The sequence below is a fragment of the Sander lucioperca genome, chromosome 17 (genome assembly GCF_008315115.2).
Source record: "Sander lucioperca isolate FBNREF2018 chromosome 17, SLUC_FBN_1.2, whole genome shotgun sequence".
Taxonomy (NCBI): Eukaryota; Metazoa; Chordata; class Actinopteri; order Perciformes; family Percidae; genus Sander; species Sander lucioperca.
The window spans coordinates 10,426,320-10,434,195 of NC_050189.1; the positions used below are offsets into that span (position 1 = coordinate 10,426,320).

General features: G+C 37.7%; 1 long non-coding RNA gene across 1 annotated transcript in view; it reads right to left on the reverse strand.

The window, feature by feature from the left end:
- Positions 1-7,628, reverse strand: part of LOC118493553 — a 10,961-nt gene extending 3,333 nt beyond the window's left edge. Inside the window, exon 1 of the long non-coding RNA XR_004895504.1 lies at positions 7,263-7,628. This is a non-coding gene — a long non-coding RNA (uncharacterized LOC118493553). The remainder of the gene's footprint in view (positions 1-7,262) is intronic.
- Positions 7,629-7,876: the final 248 nt, after the last annotated feature.

Here is a 7,876-nt window from a genome sequence, read left to right on the forward strand (position 1 = left end):
CCAGGAAGAGGTAATAAATGTTACTTTTGTTCCAGTTTTTGGATTGAATCACACTTATCCAGGTACAAATGTTTCAATATTATCAAATCCAGATGACCAGGGTTCTACAGTAGCCCACATATCACAACGTAAACTATTAACTATGTAAAGAACCAGAGGTAGAATAGCCAGCATGGGGTCACCTTAAGTGTTTTTATTTAAAGAGATAGAAAACAATACAAACATCTCCTTCCATTTTCTATTTCTTTTCTTCTTTTAAACTCTTTAAAGTCTGACCCGCACCTAACTAATGGAAACAAACACATGTACATCATTCACAAATACAGTGTCATATATCTCACACGTCTGTTTCTTATCATAAAGACCAGTTCAGACCAAAGAGTCGCGACGAGACGAGTTGAAACTTGCAACGCGTCGTCTGCAGCATTCTAAAACAGTTAACACCTGTGAGACGAGATGAGATGGTGCATCATCTCCTTAACAACGCCTCTTTGTACTTCTGTTCTAACTTCCGACTTTTAAGCTTTTTTGTAGCTATATAAATACATAATCTATATATAATTGAATGGATTGTGGATCATTTTATTTCTATAGTTTATAGCTGACTTTACCAACTGACTTCTCTATTGGCTGTTGAAACAGGAGACGTCTCTTACGTTCTTCCCTGCTACATTCTAAAACGGTTTCATCTCGTCGCGAATCTTTGGTCTGAACTGGGCTTAAAAGACCGAATGTCCAATAGTAACCACTGAGAGCGTGCAACATGATAGGCTACTGGCCTGTATTGTCCCCAGGGGCATAGCACAAAATGCTAGGCCCTGTAAAAAGGCATTTTCTATGGGCCCCTCCCTGCATCCACAGCTATTCATTTTCATTCTAGCATCGTTTTTGGCCCTCTTCACATGAGGGCCCTGGGTACTCAGTCCCCCCCCCTGTCCGATGCCGCTGATTGTCCCCACAACATCTCCACCACTTTCTGTCAGACTGATTGGCTGTGCAATATGGGATGCAATAGTTAGAAACTATTTTTGATGGTTCATCTCTGATGGTTGGGTCATTGTTAATAATTAATATACAATTAGCAATGACATTATTTTTGTTTGATATTGACAACTGTGTGGGGGATTATTTTATGGGGACAAACTCATATATTTATATAATATATATTTTAATTATGTTTGTTATTGGAGCTTTAAAGACTGAAAGGGAAACAAGTCATCCTGTTGTATGAACTTGACACTAAATAAAATTGAACTGAGTCTAAAACAAAGTTTACAACTGAATTGTGATCTTCATTTATCAAGTGAAGATCACAATATGTCTGAAGATCAAATCCTGGAGGAACTTTTATAATAATAGTTCAGTAAAGAACCAAATATAAAACTTGGGCCAATTTGTTTGAATCATTTTCTAATCTGAGAGTAAATTAACATGTTTGTCTAAATATCAGTAAATGTCCCACAGTTGATGTACACAATAAAAACAAACTGTGAATCACTAAATATGTTTTATACTTACTTGAAGAAGAGCGAGCAGCGAGTCAGTTTGTGTCCCCTGAGTTATGAGATAGACAGACAAACTGATTCTCTACTCTGAAAATGTTTGACACGAGAATATGTAGTCCTACCTGTTCTGATGCTCACCTCAGGACATTAAGGAGGAGGTGCTGCAGCTGTTTTTGCATTTCTTGTATGAATTTGACACTAAATAAAATTGAACTAATCATCCAAACTAACATGTAATTGTAGCACACAATCGTCAACTTTATTCAAATAAAACTTAATTTACCACAAAATAGTGGCTGGTGAAAATGCTGAGTGGCTAGTATAACCTCTAGCCACAGGGGCTGATGAGCAAAAAAGTAAACGTTAAGCCTCAAAGATAAGTTTTGCCTTGTGTTCGTTTTTATTTCAGTCGTGACAATAATGTGGATATAAGAACACAATGATATTAAAAAGTAATAAGAACACCAACCTTATCAGTATTTGATGCTGGTCTTCCTCCCTCTGTGGACTCCTGTGTCTGAGTATCTCCTCCAAATATACTGGCTGTATATCACAGCCCCACTTCACCTCTCTGTCCAAGTTCAATTCATATACGTCAATATATTTATAATAATAGGATGATAATGGTAAAATGAGCAGTGTTGGGAGTAACGGCGTTTAAGTATAACGGCGTTACTAACGGTGTTACTTTTTCAGTAACGGAGTAATCTAATTAATTACTTTTCCCATCGTTGCAACGCCGTTATCGTTACTGAGAATGTAAAGTGGCGCGTTACTTCAATTTGGTTGAATGAAGCGCGAGGTGTCAGGCTTTGGCTACACATCAGCTGCCTGGAGAGAGCAGGGGGGGGGATGATGACACCGTTGCAAATGTGATGATGATTGGCTGGGTGGGCGGACGCCCTGCTCACGCTGTCTCACTGCACGCTCTGACTACCATTAAACACAAGACAGCAACAATGGCGACGAGCCAGGGAAATTTAAAGGTAGCGTTCTCAAACTGGAAGTACCGGCACTACTTCTCGCGAATTGAAATTAAAGGCAAGGCTGTTTATGTAAGTATGTTACATAAACAGCCTTGCCTTTAATTTCAATTCGCGAGAAGTAGTGCCGGTACTTCCAGTTTGAGAACGCTACGCTATGCCCAGGAAAAAAGACTTTATCCACTTCTGCCTCAAGCAACTCAAACCTTATGAAGCACCTCACATCAACACATGCTAACACGACACTTGTTGCTGCTGCTAACCCAACCCCAAGCCCAAGATTTTTATTTTCAATATTTATTTTTTATATGTTTTTATTTCTATGCATATCATATAGCAGACTGCAATCTATTGAGTTCAAATAAATACCAAATGTTCTAAACTACTGTATATAGTGTTTTTGTTCTTCAATCCGTTAATATAAACATCTTTGACATTAAAGATGTTATAGAACGTAATAGCGTTATAGAACAAAAAAAAATAACGTCACAGTTACTTTGCTGAGTAACTTTTTTACAATGTGGTAACTGAGTTACTAACTCAATTACTTTTTGGGAGAAGTAATTTGTAACTGTAACTAATTACTTTTTTAAAGTAAGATGACCAACACTGAAAATGAGGTTCTGTATACTTTGTCTCGGTGTGGTTTCTGTAGCCTCCACAGACCGAGACGACAGAGCTGCCGTCATGTTGACTGCCTGCTTGACCCTCCTTGACCTAATACATAACTAATCATCACACCTGCATGCCTAACTCTAACACTTAGGGACCGTTCAGTATTTATGGAATGGACCACCGGAGGAAAATAGGGGAGCGGCATGTCTTTTTTATTCTTTGTTGAGGGGAGGGTCACCCAACGTTTTTTAGTTTAGGTGAGAGGGTCACCCAACTTTTGTATTCATGAAAACAGCAAAATTTCAAAGTGGCTTGTTTGGTGCATACTTTTCCGTGTAGTCTCGGCCCCCCATCGCTAGCAGATGGGTCTGACCCAACAAAAATCGCAACATGACAGTAACACAAGTTTGGAGTTGCTTTCTTTGAGAGTTGGGAGTTTTGGATAATGTTCAGCTTTGGCAGCTTTACCTATGCTAAAATATACAATGACTGAGGAAGTCTAGTGACGAGTCCATAGCAACCAGTTCACGTGTTTAATTTGTTATTACCCAGTGTGCTTTGTGGAATGGTCTCAATGTTTCATTGTTTTATTTCATGTGAATACTAGTTTACTAGATGAGTAACTTAGTATTTGAAGTAATGCAGTAATGCAGGAAGTGTGCATTTAGTTTCCATGCTTATTGTGTTTCCACAACAATGTTAGTGAGTAAATCTACTGAAATGGCCACCACACCATAACAGAGGAGTGGGATGTGTAAGATGAGAAAACAGAGGTTAACTCATCTATGCTGTGGTTGTGAAAAAAAAACTGTGATAATTTGTACATTTTTGCCAAGCACAAACCAGTACAGAAGGCATCAATAAATTGTTGGGGAGGGTCATGCCTTTTTTCCAAATTATTTTGGAGGGTCATAGAAAAATGTATTGCTGGCGAAGGGAGGGTTAAGTCTATTTTGACTAAAGATCCCAAAACTCCTCCAGTAGCCTCTTAAATAAATAGCGAACAGTCCCTTATGCTAACTTAAATTTAGGACATGACAAAATGTCCACACTACCCAAAAATGTCCTCACTTAAATAGAGAAAAGTATAAGATCACACTCAGATTCACAGACCAGGCAGGTGTGCTGGGCTGTGTGACACATTTTAATTTGAATAAGCACACGTTTAACCCCCCCCTGTAAATTAAACCTAAGATTCAATTTTATTCTCAATTTCAAGATCCATGTACATGACTGTGTTTCAAATAAAGTCAGCTAAACGCCCGTCCTTCCTGCTTCTTAAAAACAGCACCCGTCAGAATATGTTACTCTCAAACGTCCCTCTTTATCTTCAATCTGTGGGTCGTTCCCTCCCCCTACCTGTCCTATAGCAGCTTCTCAGTTGCTGCTGCTACAGCCTATACATCCTCATGTGAAATAGGACACCCTTGTTTAACAGGGCCAGTTATAGCCTGCTATGTTAGGGTGGGCAGCAGAGCCCACAGCTGCTACGCTGACCACAGAAAGCAGCGCTGCTCATCTCTATTTTAGAGAGGCCTGAACACAGAGCAGTGGACGGGTCTGCTGCAGAGCTCGCTGTGTTTGTGCCTAAACCATAGACTGAATTAGACAGGGCCGGTCCTGAACACCACGAGAAGAGGGAGTGGGCAGTGGGCCACACATAAACCACTGAACTTAAGAGTTAATTAGATTATATTAATGGAGTAACAATTGTTGGGAAACAATTCTGCATTTATTTACTTTTTTAATGTAATTTGATCTGAGTAATCTATGGAAGTTTGTTTCTTAGTAGTTGAACTAGATTTTAATGCTGTATCAACATTAACTGAAGGACATGCACTGAGTTGAAAGCATTTCATTCATCAGTTTGATTAGTTTGGACATTTTGGAGACACATCATGAAAAACTAAGGAGAAAGAAACTTTATGAAGCCCTAAATGGATCATTTTATATTAAATGTCACTTGATCTGAGTAATCTATTGAAGTTTGTTTCAACAGTAAAATCTCCAGCATCTTTTGGAAAATAAGTTGTTCTACAGCGCCACCATCTGGCCAAGCTGTGTAACTTCTGTTATATGACTGCTGTTAAAACCATCTGATGTCAGACAGATATTTACCGGTTTATTTAGTCTCAGTTCTACATTTGCTGAATTGGTATAAATGTGTTTTATGAGCTGGTCCAACACTACTGAGTTGATGCACCTGATATCAGATACAAACACTGGTTTTCTGTCTTCATGCAGCTGCAGAACACACACCAGGAGGCCCAAAAGTCAGATCACATCATTGGAACAAAGTTAAAACTTCTCTCAGAGCTGCAAAGTTCTCATAGTCTCTGCTGTGATATTTCTAGTAGATGCAGCTGTAAGATGTCCAGCAGCAATGTTTCTATATTACCTTCTGTTTGTGGCGTTGCTTTGTTTGAACTTCCTTTAGTCTCATGTCTCCTCCAGCAGAACAAGTCAGATCCAGAACTGATCCAGATGTGAGGAGACATCTGGCAGCTTCACTTCTTACGTTCTGGGTCCAAACTGTTTGAAGGAAGAAGCAGTTGCCCATCTGCACTGCACAATACTTTTACTTTAAGTACATTGAGCTGATGGTATTGGTGCTTTTTAAGGCCCGACACAACATGGACCAACCAGGACCAGGTCTGGTATATGTGCTGACAGGGTGATTGGGTAATGAGACCCAGGTGATCAGGATGAGGAGAGTCTGAGGACACCTGGTGGACAGCTGGACAATCTTCTTATTCTTCTGCTAAACACTTCTGAAGCACTTTGTTCTTAAAAATAAAAAGTAACTATTGTTTTCTATAATATCAAATATACCTTAGTATTTATTATTTACTGTGAATGTATTGTGAGACTGTTTTCATATATTTAACCTCTGAATGTTTAAATTATAAGTTGAACCACTCAGTGGATCAAGTCAAGTCAACTTTATTGTCAATTCTGCAAAATGTGCCAGACATTCAGAGCTATTAAAAATATACTTCTCTTCGACCCACGGTGCAATAAGGACACATACAAGTATAATATAAAAAAATAAAAAATATATACAAATAACAATTTTTCTCCCATTCATGGTTTCAATTCAACAAATCATTCAGAAGTTTAATATGATCAGTTAGAGCTGCAACATTTTCAGATATCACAGCCAGCAAAGAACATTTAAATTAACTTTAGTTAGTTAAAATTATCAAAAGATTCAGGATGATGAGCAGCAGGATGAAAAACTCCCCCAAAAACTTTAACAACAGAGAGCAACAGAGGAGGATCCCTCTCTCTGGACCAATAGATATGCAATAGATGTGTGTACAGAATAACCAACAAAATCAAATGACAGTATAGACAGATGACTTCTTAATCAAGTCTGGATGATCCATAGATGTGAATTAAGTGTCTTCTATCTTCTTTATTATCTAACATGATGAAAACTGCAGCTGTGAGTTCTGACCTTCTGTCCAAATGTATATAGAGCTTTAAATATGATTTTTAATATGATCCTGTAATTGACCCTCAGTGTGTTTAAAGCTGTCTGTTATTTCCTGTCATGGTCTCTCTGAATGGGTTTTAAAGGTTAAAGAAAAGCTGTGGAGTTAAAGATGAACCAGCAGAGGGAGCTTTTTACTGGGAGTCAGCTGGTCTTGTTGAAGGAGTTGATCATCAAGTCTCCACAGTTAACCTGCATGCTATCAGCTCAGCATAATAACACACATGAATGGAAGAGGTGGTGCATTGTGGTTTAAATGTCTCTGGAACTGAAATGCAGGAAGAAGAAGAAGAAGCAGGAAGATGTCTCCATATTGTTCTGTGTGATTTCTTTATTTGCTGTAATTTACCAAATTTGATTCACTTCATTTACTTTTTCTGTTGTAGTAAAACACCAAATCATATCTCAGATGTTTCAGCAGCAACAATATTTTTCTCTGACTCTTCTGGATTACAAATATTTTACAGACATTAGTCATTTCTGCTGTCATAACTTGTTCATTTAGATTAATGAACATCAAGATGTAATATATCAGTCAGTTAGCATTAATGCTAATTTCCATATGTAGTAGTAAGACAAGAGGGAACATTACAAGTAACATATGACATAATATATTGTACTGTAGTAGTAAAACAATAGATATAAATTATAATAAATCTCTACTACTTTCTCAATAAACCCCTGAATCAACTAGCGTAGCAACTACCAGCTAGCATTAATGTTAAATACATTTAAATAACACTAAGTCCATGTTTCTGAAACATGTGAATGGGCTTTACAGCCCCACATCAGAAGCAAAAGGTTCTGGTCAGAACTGGATCAAGTTTAACAGATTATTAGAGCAAAATATTTCATCAGAGTTAATACATGGCCTTCTGTAAGAAGGAAGAATAACACAGAAATAAGTACAATACTAAGTTGTTAAAATGTCAATACAAACATCAACAACACAGATTCATTCTTCTTCTCAGCGTCATGCGTCCCCTGAAGCAAACATGTTTTAGTTTGTTAGGAAACCTCATTGTGCTTTATATGTGTAACACCCCAACCCCCATATAATGCCTAAGCTGCAATAATTGCCAGGGCTACATATGGTCCATATGGGTCAATATATAATTGAGGGAGTTTTCATGTCCATGAGATTTATCTCGCAAACATGCTTATTAAAATAAAATTTTAAAAGTCTTCAGTGTTCTTCATGATCTTGTCTTTACAAATTCCATAGTTAATTATTATGGAAATAATCATTTATTTATAAAAATTTACTAGATATCCCT